Genomic DNA, 13,658 nt, shown 5'->3' with positions numbered 1-13,658 from the left:
CTACCTCCCAGGCACAACGCTGCACAAGGGAGGCAGATAGTTAATATATCATCTCTGCCAGCAGCCCGTAATACTCAATTTGTATTGCCACCTGATGGAGTTGCAAGGCTGCGATTCAAGATGGCGGCGGTCTCGCACTGTGAAGCTCTGAAGATGCAACAAGCCCGCTGCAGATATACTCTGGTGTCTGACCTGAATCAAGTGCTCAACGGTGGAAAGAGCTGGTACCCAGCTCCCCTGACCTGATGAGTCCCCTGCTGCCCCCCAGGAGAGGGCCCAGACCCGCAGAGGCTGACTGACGGAGACAATAGAGTGGAGTGGCAGAAGTGAGGCATCAAGGAGAGCATGTTCCAGTAGGAGCACGAGCCGCGGTGCGACGCAGTCTGGTATTTTCTGTTCAGACACAGCTCTCTTAACTGCTCCCGGGACAGAAGAGAGGAGGTGAGTGCAGGACTCAGCTGGGCCTATTCGGCCTGCTTATCGGTAGGCGCCTGGGGGACAGCGCCCTAGGGACGGTGACACACTGATTGTGGTGAATTGCCTCTACAGGACAAAGGCAGCGGGATGGACAGCTACCCTGTGTGAGACGCTGCCTCTTGGACTGTGGCCTTTCTCACTATATTTGCCCCAGCTCTGCTGTGCATTGGAGATCTTTATGCTGAAGTACTAGCTAGGCCACAATACATAGCCCAAAACAGAACTGTGGGATTACCTTACCTCACCAGATGCAAACGGATGCTGCAGTAGGAGGGAGCCTGTCGTAAATAAAGTATTACGCGCTCAGAATTTCTATAATATCAATATGATCATGCATAAAGCAAGAGGCTGAGTCTGTGGTATCAGGTTCAAAAGGGCTTTATTCCAATAACTCGAGTTATAGAGAGAATAGTTCCATCACCACAAGGGATCAGGAAGGGTCTTCTCAGAACATTCTCAAACTTTATTCACAGAGTACAGTATATATACATTTGATATTATACGTAAGCAGGAGTGCTTCAGGCGGAGCAAGAGAGAATGAGATAAGAGCATGTGGGTGTGTAAGTAGGCGTGAAGGTGGGCGTCCACTTGATGATAATAGGTGAGTGTCATAGGTGGGTGGATGCCTGGAGGGGGTTGCGTGATCAGCTGGAACTTTACTGGAACTTTGCCTTACTTGTGCTCAACTCGAGCATGACGTGTAATTGACGTGTGAAAGGGTTGCTGTGCAACCGGGGAGTCTGGAAGTGAGGCCTTCAGTGTCAGGACGACCAGCACATCTTGTATTATCTGATATCTAAAGTCTGGGGCAGGGACTGATCTGTGACATAGGTTGCCCATCACCAAGAGCCAATGTGGCATCTATTTCTTCATTTACTGCGTAGGCCTTACATGGGGGCTATGGGCTTTTCACTGACGTGAGCTTTGCAATCACATGAAAAGAGACAGAAAGGCTAGGCTTTCTTCTTTGCAGACGGGTGGTGTTTATTCCTCCTTCTCCAGGCAGGAATGTTGGTTTAGTAGGAGTAAGCAGATAACCGTGCTCAATACTGTCTCGGCACCTCGGACTGGGCCCCTTTGGCTGAGGCCCAAGTGTGCAAGGCCAAGGATACGCAGCTGCAGCTTTCAGAGCGTTCTGAGGCCTGGAACCTCTTTTCGGCTCTGGCTGAGCCACAATAATGGGCTTTCATGAAAATGCGGGAAAACATGATGCAAAACGTGTAGGCCTCAGTGCAGATTTGTCGTTTCTCTCATGGGAGACTGGATGATGGCAGGCCACGTTTATAGCATAAGCATCATGATAGACAGGCCATGGAGGGGAAATGCATAGGTTACATGCATGTGCACATGAGTGACGGGGAACACACGGGGACACATAGGCCTCATAATTTTTATTTCCTCATTCCCTCCTTGTCCCCTAGTGGACCCTCATGTCACATCTATTCTCATGAGACAGTCGATCTGTTCTTGCAGCATTATTTTACCATTTTCAATGCTTTGTAAATGGGGATGTGGAACACATGCAGTAGCACACAGGCCGCAAATGGCCGGGCCACACTGCAGACATAGACAACAACTGAATGTCATTAGTAGTATTAACCCACAGACGGTCAACACTTTCCATCCCCATGCCGATATTACTCCCCAGAGCCAACTGGACCAAGTCCACGTGCCTGGGTCTTGGTGTATGCCTTGGGCAATCTTGTGGAGCCTTGTTATTGCTTTGTATACAGACGGTGCGTTATTAGGAATGAAAACGCAACAGCTGGAACCGATGACCCTACAGGCCCCGCCCCTATCCGCCAGGATGACGTCAAGACGATTCTGAAGAACGACCATTCTCATAGCAGACTGTTCCTGGGTCAAGTTCCCCAGGGCTGATGCAGTCTCATTAGCAACTGTTTCTAGAATCCTTGTTAGCCTGCGGATAAGTTTACTATTCTGGACGGGACCTATGAAGAAAAAGAATCCTTTGTTGAAATCTGTATATTGCTCCCAAGCTGTTTCAGTCTGGTCAATGCCAGAGGCATCGAGCCCTCGTCTGTGTCTGATAAGTGCTAGTTGGAGATTTTGATGATAGTTCGATGGGGCCAAGAAAACGGGTGGTAAAAGAAATGATATGTAGCACGTCCCACCCCAGTCTAAGGGCAGTTGCACATAGGCTGTCTGGCCACAAATAAAATAGGTGTGTCGTGATGCTCTGAAATAGGACTTTCCTTTGTCCTTAAACACTAGTATAGTATTACACTCGCTGTGCCCCAAATGTACTGAGCCTTCTTTTCTGACACACAAGTTTCCTTTTACTGGCAGGACTGTAATTGAGGATGGACCTAAATTGTGTATGGGCTTGACATTCAACACTATAAAGTCGAGGGTCGCATTTCCTTGCAGATACTCTTCATTTTCTAGATCTGTACCTTTCCTTTGGGGAAGACCTTCTTCATCTGGGAAACATGCTTCATTCATGACTTTATTCAAGATACCCCATACCCAGTCGCCCCTACACTCCTTGTCTTGACATTCTTTGGCATCACCGTTGATGGATGTCATCAAGGCAAACCATGCTCCGCAAGAACCATTATGGGAGAATGGAAAAGGGAAAAGAGGCAACACTCCCTTCACCTTCTGATACGGGGGAAGTCGGCCACAGACCCAGCAGTCTGTAGCATTGCTAGTCTGATGTGAATGGTGCAGCATCTGAATAAAGGTATTGTTGCGTAAGGCAAGTCGATATGATAGCTTATGGGATGGCAGATCACTAAATGTGTGCTTTATGGTATAATTAGTGGAAGAGTGTAAGAGTGAAGCAATAGGAGGAAAAATAGCATGTAGTATTAAGCTGATACATATTATCGTGATGCACAGAAGAAATAGAAAAATCAAAGTCACTATACATCTACCACGTAATATTTTACAGTATTTGCTTTTCATCTTGCTCTTTTTCTCATTATGATTGTTCGAGATCTTATGCAAGCCAGAATACATGTTCAACCGCTTCACCACCTAGTGGACTTAATTGATCAAACGGGTTCTGACTTTTTAGATCTAAGTTTAGCTTTGTACTCCTGCTGGGGAGTCTCCTCTAGTAAAGGGGGCTCAAAGTCTGAAAAGTTCGGGTCCTTTTTAAAAGAATCGTTATTCCCGAAGTAGCGTTTACAATGATGAAGATGAACCCATCCTTTCCGTCCTTCGACTTTAACAGCGGTCCTCGTGGTTAATAATACCAACTTTGGCGTCTTCCACCTCGGCTCAAGAGGGCTCGTTCTATCAAAGTTCCTTATTAAAACATAATCCCCAGGAGCGAGGGAATGTTCCTTGACCTGGGTGTTGTCAGGGAAGGCGGCAGCAACCTGCGAACGACAAGAGAGTAGTGCAGACATCAAGGAAGCCAGGTAATCTGTCAGCATGGTACTATCAACATCAGTAATCTTTTTAGGCATTGGAGTGCCCCACATATTCGGTGGTCTACCAAAGACCACTTCATAGGGAGATAAGCCTGTTCTAGAATGGGCTACCATTCGCATGTAAAAGAGGGCAACCGGCAGGGCTATTATCCAATCTACACCTTTGTCTGCGCAAATCTTTGCTAGTTTTATCTTTAAGGTCTGATTGTGTCTTTCTACAAGGCCTGCTGCCTCAGGATGTCGTACGCAGTGGAACTTCCAGGTATACCCTAACAGGAGGGACACCTGTTTCATGAGTTCAGAGGAGAAAGGCTGACCGTTGTCGGAATATACGACACGTGGTAATCCATAACGTGGGAAAAACTCTCGCACCAATTGTCTGGCGGTAGTTACAGCAGTATAATCAGGAACTGGATAGGCCTCTGTCCACCGTGTCAGTGAACATACTACTACCAGGACATATTTGTAACCTCTACATCTGTCCATTTGGATATAATCCATTTGGAGGACTTCAAAAGGATGGTCAGGTGGATGGAATCCACCTTGTTCCATCGGAATGCCTTTACCTGGATTGAATTGGCAACAGATCATACATGTTCTGACCTTTTGTTTCGCTGCTGCACGCAGGTGCTTGTTGAACCATATATTCTGTAAGCTGTCTAGCATTGCTTTCTCTCCTAGGTGTGCAGGACTATGTGCGGTATTTATGATCACTTGTACCATCGAATCAGGAAGAAACCATGTTGTTTTGCCCTTAGTCATCCAACCCTGATCAGTCAGTACCCCTCCTTGTTCCGACCATTTCTTTAATTCGTCTAGAGTAGCATGTGTCTGTATGTCTTGTACATCCTTGGAAGGATCCCTAACTGTCATGGCTTTGGTCATTGATGGTACCTGTGATTTTGTCATGTCTAGTGGGATCTGAGCTGTCTGTTTAGCAGTTCGGTCTGCCAGATCATTGCCTTGAGAAATGGTATCTGTAGCTTTAGTATGTGCTTTGCATTTCAGGATAGCTATGGCTGTCGGTAAATGTATCGCTTCCAGAAGGGCTTGTATAAGGGGGCCATGCTGTATCTTGGGCCTGTGAGAGGTCAAGAAACCTCTTTCTCTCCACAGTACTCCAAAGTCATGAACTACCCCGAATGCGTATTGTGAATCGGTGTAAATGTTTACTCTCAAGTGCTTAGCTCTTCTGCATGCTTGTGTCAGAGCGATGAGCTCTGCTGCTTGTGCTGACAGTATGTCTATTCTTTTAGTCTCTATGATTCCAGTAGCAGTGGTCACTGCATATGCTGCTACTAATTCTCCCGCCCCCGTCCTCATGCATGAGCCGTCAACATATAGTGTTAGGTCAGGGTCTGGGAGTGCAACATCTGTCAAGTCTTGTCTTGGTTTAGTCACGGTATGTATTACTTCAACACAGTCATGTGGTGGAACACTTTCTGTACTGGAGGGCAAAAGAGTAGCAGGATTCAGTATGTTGCATCGTCTGATCTCTATGTGTGGTTGAAATAACGTCAGCTCATAACCTGTCAGTCTCGCTACAGTCAGGTGTTGTGTTTGTGTCCGGTTCAAGAGAACCTCCACTGCGTGTGGTACTTGTACTGTCAGGGGGTGGCCCAGCACTATCGAGTCACTTTGTCTTATGGCTAAGGCTGTTGCTGCAACAGATTTTAGGCACGCAGGCAAAGCCTGTGCTACTGGGTCCAATGTACTAGAAAAATAAGCACAGGGCTTGTGTTTTCCTGTATGATCTTGTGTTAGGACAGATAGTGCTGTTCCATCCCGCTCTGTCACAAAAAGCATAAAAGATTTGTTGTAATCAGGGATCGCTAAAACTGGTGCTTGACATAAAGCTCTTTTTAATTCTTCAAATGCCACAGTGTGTTCTTGTGTCCAGGGGAGGATTTTAGTAGAAGCTGCCTCCTGTGTTGTCAACTGTATTAGGGGCTTGGCTATGTAAGCATACTGGGGAATCCACTGCCGGCAATATGAAGTGAGGCCAATGAATGCACGTACCTCCTTTTGTGTCTTGGGCTGTGAAAGGCCAGAAATCAATTGAATACGTTCTGGTGTCAGTCGCCTACCCTCCTTGGATAGCAAGTGCCCAAGGTACGCCACTTGCTGTTCACAGAATTGTAGCTTCGAAGGGGACACTTTGTGCCCCTTGTCAGCCAGGAAGTGTAAAACAGTGAGTGATGCATTTTCACAGTCAGTTTCCGATCTTGCAGTGATGAGAATGTCATCTACATACTGTATCAGTGCTGTGGTGGTAGGCATATGAATACTGTCTAGTTGTCTTTTGAGTGCCTGACTGTAGATGCTAGGACTTTCCGTGAAGCCCTGTGGTGCTCTTGTGAATCTGAAGCTGCGGCCTTTTAAACTGAAACCGAAAAGATATTGGGTGTCCGGATGTATTGGGATACTGAAAAATGCGTTCTTCAGATCGATAACTGTAAAGAACGTAGCCTTTGCATCAATGGCAGTCAATAATGAAGAAATGTCCGGGACCACAGGGTACTGTGGCACCACACATTTGTTTAATTCTCGCAGGTCCACAACTAATCTATAGACAGGTGATGTATTGGAATCAGTTCTTTTAAGAATAGGAAGAACAGGTGAGTTGCATATGTTTGAATCTGTCTCTATCACCACCCCTTGTGCGATTAGTTCATCGATTATTTTCAGTAACCCTACTTCAGCCTCAGGTGGGATTTTGTATTGTCTAATCCGTGGCAGCACTACTCCTTCCTTGAGGGTGACCTGGTGTGGTGTAATGTTCATGAAACCTACGTCAGTCGGGCCTTGTGCCCATAGGTGCTGTGGTACATTTTGGAGCCTAATGTCAATATCTTTCATTACAAAATGTCCCTTGAAATCACGTAAATACAGTCGCACTCCTTCTGGCGAGCAACAGATAATTGCTCCCAGTTCCTTTAATGTTTTTATGTCAAGTAAGTTTTCTGGACATGATTTAGTAAGCAGTAAGTCTGTTGTATGTATTAGTGGACCAACTCCTAAAGAGACTGGTTCTGAAACCTCATTAATAATAGGCTTTCCTGAAAAGCCCAGGGATATACTCTTTGAGCCCGAGAGGGGTGCCCCTGGAACCTCGGAATGACTGATGGTAGTTCTACTCGCCCCAGTGTCAATCAAAAACTTTTTATTTTTGTCCTAGTAAACGTGCATGTACATAGGGACCCGCTTGGTCCACAGGAACTGGAATAAGGGGCAAGTCGAATTCCCTCTCTGGGCTGTTTCATGAATATGCTTGGTATTCTGGATAGTTAGTTTGAGCGTGCTCATACATTTGTGTTGTGGCGTGGGCTGGTGCAGGTGCATGGACAGGTGGCGGCGGCGGTGGAAACGTATCCGATGTCTGATGGGTGTTATTTTCTTTGGGATGATAAGGACGTGGCTTTGTTTTACCTATAGCTATATTGTGTTTCAGGACTGCACATTCATTTACGAAGTGGCCTGGCTTCTTGCAATAATTACAGGTCCCATTACTTTGTTTCGTGCTATTCTTGTTCGTGTTTGTGTTTGCCGGTGTCGATTGGGCCACCAGCATCTTCATCTTTGTGTCTCTCATGCGTCTCTTTTCCTGGTCGTGTTCTTCTCTAATTCTGTTCTGGTGGTATTGTAACATCTGTAACATTTGGGAAGGGCTGTTTGCTTGCCAAGTACTCTCAACCTTCAGTACCCTATACTTCACCTCTGGTAGGGAATTTTCTACTAGTTTGCTCACGAAAAGATGGGGATATGAATCGCTACCGGGCTTAAGACCACTATTGATAGTGAAACACTTCTCAAACCTAGAGTAAAAATCGCTAGTGTCCTCGTCTGGTTTCTGTTTACAGGCTGAAATAGCATCCCAGTCTTCTTTCTTGGTAATTAATAATCTGGGCAAAACTTGTACAAGGAGTTCAGGTAAGTCTTTAGCTCGGGGACCCAGACCAACCCCCGGGCCTCTTCCCTCTTCCTCTCTTTCCAACAGATCCCAGCTGAGCTTTTTCTCTCCCACCTCCCAGTCCTGTCCTTTCAGCTTCTCGTAAATACCAGCAGGCAATAGTACTTTTAATAACTTTAGAATGTCAGCATATGTATATTCTCCTAAGCGAAGAATGTCTTTTAGTTCTCGGTGAAAACCCCCCCGGGTCTTTATCATGGGAGGGCAACATTTTTTTCATTTCCAGTATCTCTAATTTTGACAAGGGGGTGTAGACATACACCCGTTGCAGCTCATTGTTTGCATCCTTTACAGGATGAACCTCTCGTAGGGGGTTCAGCTTGTCGTATGACTGTCCCTTAACCTGTGGTGGAGCGGGAAGCAGGGACCTAGTCACGTATACTAAATATTTGTGTCGCTGATCCAGGATGACATTAATCAATTCAGTACCCATGTTCATCCACCTGTCTAGTATTATGTCGTCCAGCAACTTATACAATAGACCAGGACCAGAATACTGACTCTCATACAACGTGATCAAATGTTGGACCATGTAAACACCAGCTATGCGCTGTTCGTTTAGTGGGAGGCTCAAGAACGTCTGTACTACGATATCATTATTATATATATCATATTGGGATACCCACAGGGTGGCTGACCGTGCTAATTCATTTTCGGTCGGGGTGAGGGGCTGATCGTTACCTAACCATTTATTCACCGCTTTTTCGGTGATTTGGAACAAACTTTCAAGGGAATATTTTTCTTTTATAGCCGTTCCCTGTTTACGGTGATTGAGGCCCTTGGGCCTTTCGAATCGCCGGGCATGGCCCACATAATGTATTCTGTCTTTGTCTCCTGCTTCATCATCAGATGATAACTCAGCCTTTTCGTTTGGGCCTCCTTCGTGTGACGCTATTATTGCCTTTCGGATTTTGGTCAACATGTTGTCTGTCTGGCCTGATTTATCATGCTGACCGGCATCTATGCGATCACTCCAACCAATATAACAACGGTCTACGTCCCCGTCGCCTTCGTCTTTTTCCCTGATCAGACAGTTAATTAGGAAGCGAAGGATATAGTTCTTAATAATTACTTTTCTATTTTGTACAGCTTATGCTATGCACTCAGAACCTTCCCCAGTTCTTATGAATGTGTACATTTTCTTTAGATGTTTATCCATATCTGGTAATTTTTCCAAATCTGCGACTGCTCGTCTAAGCCGTAGTGAAAACACGAGCATTCTGCCCTTTCCTGGATCTGGGTCATATATACATTCGGAGATGTCTACTTTTACTGTCGGCCCCCCTCCTGATGTTGCCCCGGATCCTCCCTCCCCGCCGTCCTCGAGCTCCTGGAGCTGTTCTTGCGTTGGGGGTGCAGGGAAAAATCCGTCCACGTATGCTGGTGGGGATTCCTCTAGGTAGGTGTTAATGAACGTTTCGGATGCTGTTTGTTTTATTTTTCGGGGTACTTGCGGCGGCACTCTAATGGGTCTTTCTACTGGGGCCACTTTTGCTAGTTCCTCTGAAAGGACGGGATAAATACCAGCAACGACAGAATTTCTTTTTCTTTCAGTCTGCTCTCTTTTTACCCGTTCCCCTTCCTCCTATAATTTCTCTTCTTTGGCTTTTTCGGACTCCTGTCTACTTCTCTCTGCTTTGTGGAACTCTTTCTCTGTTCTTCTATGTGACTCCTTGCGCCATAACTCAATGGCATCCTTCTGAGCAGGTCTAGATTTTCTCTTCCATATCTCTTCCTCTACCTTCATAATGCATTCCGCATCCCACGTTCCCGTGATGGGCCATCTATACTTTGTCTCTAAATCCTTCGTGTAGTCCACCCATAGTTCTAAAAACAACACGGCATCTAAACCATGCTTACAGTACATGAAATGTCCAGGTGTGTCTCTAGGCGGAATGTTAACTGGTTCCTCTAGTACACCTTTTCTGGTACATATCTTACGCAGTTTCGAAAATAACGGCATGTTGGAATGTAACCGAAAACAAAAATCACAATGACCCAAAAACAAAAATCACAATGAAACAAACATACATAAAAACCTGACACATTCAAACCTAACTGAACCTGGCTAAGACAATAACATTCATACAGTTATATCGGTGCACCTGAAAACTTGGACTTTATTTCTTTAATACTTTAATTCTTGATGCATGCTCTTGAACATACTGGTCTCACAAGTGAGACACGTCTTTACCGTGTTCATTAAATGAACCCGTCTTTATTGCAACCCCCATGAAAAACTCACCAGGAAGCAGAACTTGAACTTGAACTTGAAGGCCTCGGACACTTGACGCTGCGCAGGGAATGGCGTATCTTAGGTGGATCTCTAGAAACCTCGGACACAGCTCTCTCGCAGGGTGGGCTCTGGGTCGGGACGATCCGCAATCCTCACCGCCTCATATGGATGCCTGGTCGCAGTCCGTCTCCTTCGTTGGCCTGAGGGAGTTGGCGGGAAAACCCGCGACGTGTACACTCGAAGTCCGTCACGGCTGTGGAAGGGGGCAAAACTGGACCTTCATCTCCGGCGCATGGGGAAAGAGATTTGTTCCTGTTCGGGCGCCATTAAATGTCGTAAATAAAGTATTACGCGCTCAGAATTTCTATAATATCAATATGATCATGCATAAAGCAAGAGGCTGAGTCTGTGGTATCAGGTTCAAAAGGGCTTTATTCCAATAACTCGAGTTATAGGGAGAATAGTTCCATCACCACAAGGGATCAGGAAGGGTCTTCTCAGAACATTCTCAAACTTTATTCACAGAGTACAGTATATATACATTTGATATTATACGTAAGCAGGAGTGCTTCAGGCGGAGCAAGAGAGAATGAGATAAGAGCATGTGGGTGTGTAAGTAGGCGTGAAGGTGGGCGTCCACTTGATGATAATAGGTGAGTGTCATAGGTGGGTGGATGCCTGGAGGGGGTTGCGTGATCAGCTGGAACTTTACTGGAACTTTGCCTTACTTGTGCTCAACTCGAGCATGACGTGTAATTGACGTGTGAAAGGGTTGCTGTGCAACCGGGGAGTCCGGAAGTGAGGCCTTCAGTGTCAGGACAACCAGCACATCTTGTATTATCTGATATCTAAAGTCTGGGGCAGGGACTGATCTGTTACATAGGTTGCCCATCACCAAGAGCCAATGTGGCATCTATTTCTTCATTTACTGCGTAGGCCTTACATGGGGGCTATGGGCTTTTCACTGACGTGAGCTTTGCAATCACATGAAAAGAGACAGAAAGGCTAGGCTTTCTTCTTTGCAGACGGGTGGTGTTTATTCCTCCTTCTCCAGGCAGGAATGTTGGTTTAGTAGGAGTAAGCAGATAACCGTGCTCAATACTGTCTCGGCACCTCGGACTGGGCCCCTTTGGCTGAGGCCCAAGTGTGCAAGGCCAAGGATACGCAGCTGCAGCTTTCAGAGCGTTCTGAGGCCTGGAACCTCTTTTCGGCTCTGGCTGAGCCACAATAATGGGCTTTCATGAAAATGCGGGAAAACATGATGCAAAACGTGTAGGCCTCAGTGCAGATTTGTCGTTTCTCTCATGGGAGACTGGATGATGGCAGGCCACGTTTATAGCATAAGCATCAGGATAGACAGGCCATGGAGGGGAAATGCATAGGTTACATGCATGTGCACATGAGTGACGGGGAACACACGGGGACACATAGGCCTCATAATTTTTATTTCCTCAAGCCCTTGGAGTGATATGGCATGCAGTGACTGTGCCCGGACAGCTGGAGCTGGCTTGCGAATGCCTTTGAAGCCTGCTGGCTCTGGGGACTAGTTGAGGTCAGTATATGAAGGGAAAATCAGCACTAGTAGAACGAGCTGATACGGGCAGGGAGTCCTGCGGATGACTACAGGACTGCTGCGACTGGGACCCATGGGGGTCTGTCATAATTGTGATTACCTGCTCGGGAGCTGACCGCCACCAGGCCTAGTGAAGTGCTAAGTCAGTAACATTGTCTGTAACTGTACACTGCACTGCTGCGTGGATATAGATTACATGCCCTTTGCTGCCCTGACCTTTCGGCCTGATACTTGCAGCGGAGACTCTGCAGCAGTGACCATGAGCAAGTCCACCCGCAGGTGAGACCTGGGCCCAAAAAGACCGCTGGATCTGCTCCCGATGACGAGGGATCCTCTCCACCACTAGAAGTGGATAAAAAACCCTCACTGCATAGCATTACTCATGCTTTCACAGCATCCCGAACAGCGCCAGAAACTAAAATTGACAGTCTAAGCTCTGATCTGGGCCTCTTGCTTGATGATTATCAGCACCTAGTGAAGAGAGTTACCACTACTGTGAGAGCTGGCACAGATACTGCTTACATTCACCACGACAACGGAAAGAATGACCACTATGGAAACCAAACATGCACATTAGAGCTCAGAGTGGAAGACACTGAAAATCGCTCTTGTCACAACAATGTCACAGAGGCAAAGGGGGAGAGAAGAGCGAGAAAGCCAAATGCAATGAGAGTTTTCAAAATTCTGACATGGCCAAGAAAGCTCAGCATAGAACCCCCAGGGACCTGGGCAACTCTCAAACTTCAATTTCAAATATATTTGGCCCAAGTGATGGGAAAGCTCACAAGGCTTCTGAGCAGAGAAACAAAGACCAAGCGGGGGAGTATGATCTAAGTACTGCTGATAGTTTAAATGCTGCTACTGCCCCTATTCTGGTTCCGGTCCCAATAGCAGGCACGCACATTCAAACAACATCTACCCCTACCCCGGACCGCGAGGAGGCATTGGGAAGTAATCCCACCACGGAGCTCCAAGCTGACACTCTTGACGTTTCTGTCACTCCTGTCGCTCTAGGCTGCAAAACGACCTTATTAAGAAACTCAGGAGCAAATGGTAGTGAATCCTCCTCAACCTACAAGGTCCCTGAAATTGATGTGGCAAATACCCCTCACCCCCGGCCTATGACACCCGATACCCTTGAGAAATTCTACTCACTAACAGATGAATCGGATGTTTCAGATCTTAGTGTATCCGCCTCCAGCGAAGGAGAGGGGCAGAACTGGAAAAGCAGCTCGGACTCCAACTCAGAACTGCCGGCCAAAAAGCATGGACAGAGCAAATTTCTGAATAAAAAAGGAAGCCGGAGAAAGAGGGCGGCGACCACCAACAATGGTAGCGCTGGGGACCTCAGATGAGACTACTCAGCCTCACAACTTACTAGCATGCCAGACCTAACAGTGTGCTCAGGAGGAAATCAGTCCAGAACAATCCTGCTCTAGCCGTGGTCTTACAATCCATTAAGAGCTTCCAGGAGGAGGCAAAGCAAGACAACCAGAGATCTCGCTTAGCAGCCAAAAACCTGCAAGGGGCTTTTTGGAAGTTAGGCAGAACTTGCGCTGAAATAGCAGACAGGATGGCTTCCGTTGAAATCCGCATTGAAAATCTCGAGAAGGATCTTGTCACTCTCAAAGTGCAAGGAAATGAACACAACAGCATTGTGAAGGACCTAATGTGGAAAATGGAGGAATACGAGAACAGGCAACGGCGCAACAATCTTCGTGTTCTCGGCATCCCGGAGGGGGCCGTAGGGGGAGATCCCAGGAACTATATGATCACGTCGTTAAAGGGTGCCTTCCCCAAACTACACACCTGGGATTGGGACAAAGAGATCCAGCGAGCCCATAGATTTCCTCTAATACCATCTAAAGGTCCCTCAGCTACTCCTCAACACCCACACGCAATGCTCCTATAGTTCGGCAACTTCCTCTTACGCCAATCTCTTTACGACCTGCTAGACCAACTGCCAAGAAGTAATTCAATGGAGTAGCGTTCTTCACA

Source organism: Triturus cristatus, chromosome 3_1 (genome assembly GCF_964204655.1).
Source record: "Triturus cristatus chromosome 3_1, aTriCri1.1, whole genome shotgun sequence".
In the NCBI taxonomy this organism is placed as follows: domain Eukaryota; kingdom Metazoa; phylum Chordata; class Amphibia; order Caudata; family Salamandridae; genus Triturus; species Triturus cristatus.
The sequence above is the reverse complement of the archived record's forward strand: the minus strand, read 5'-3'. Positions refer to the sequence as shown.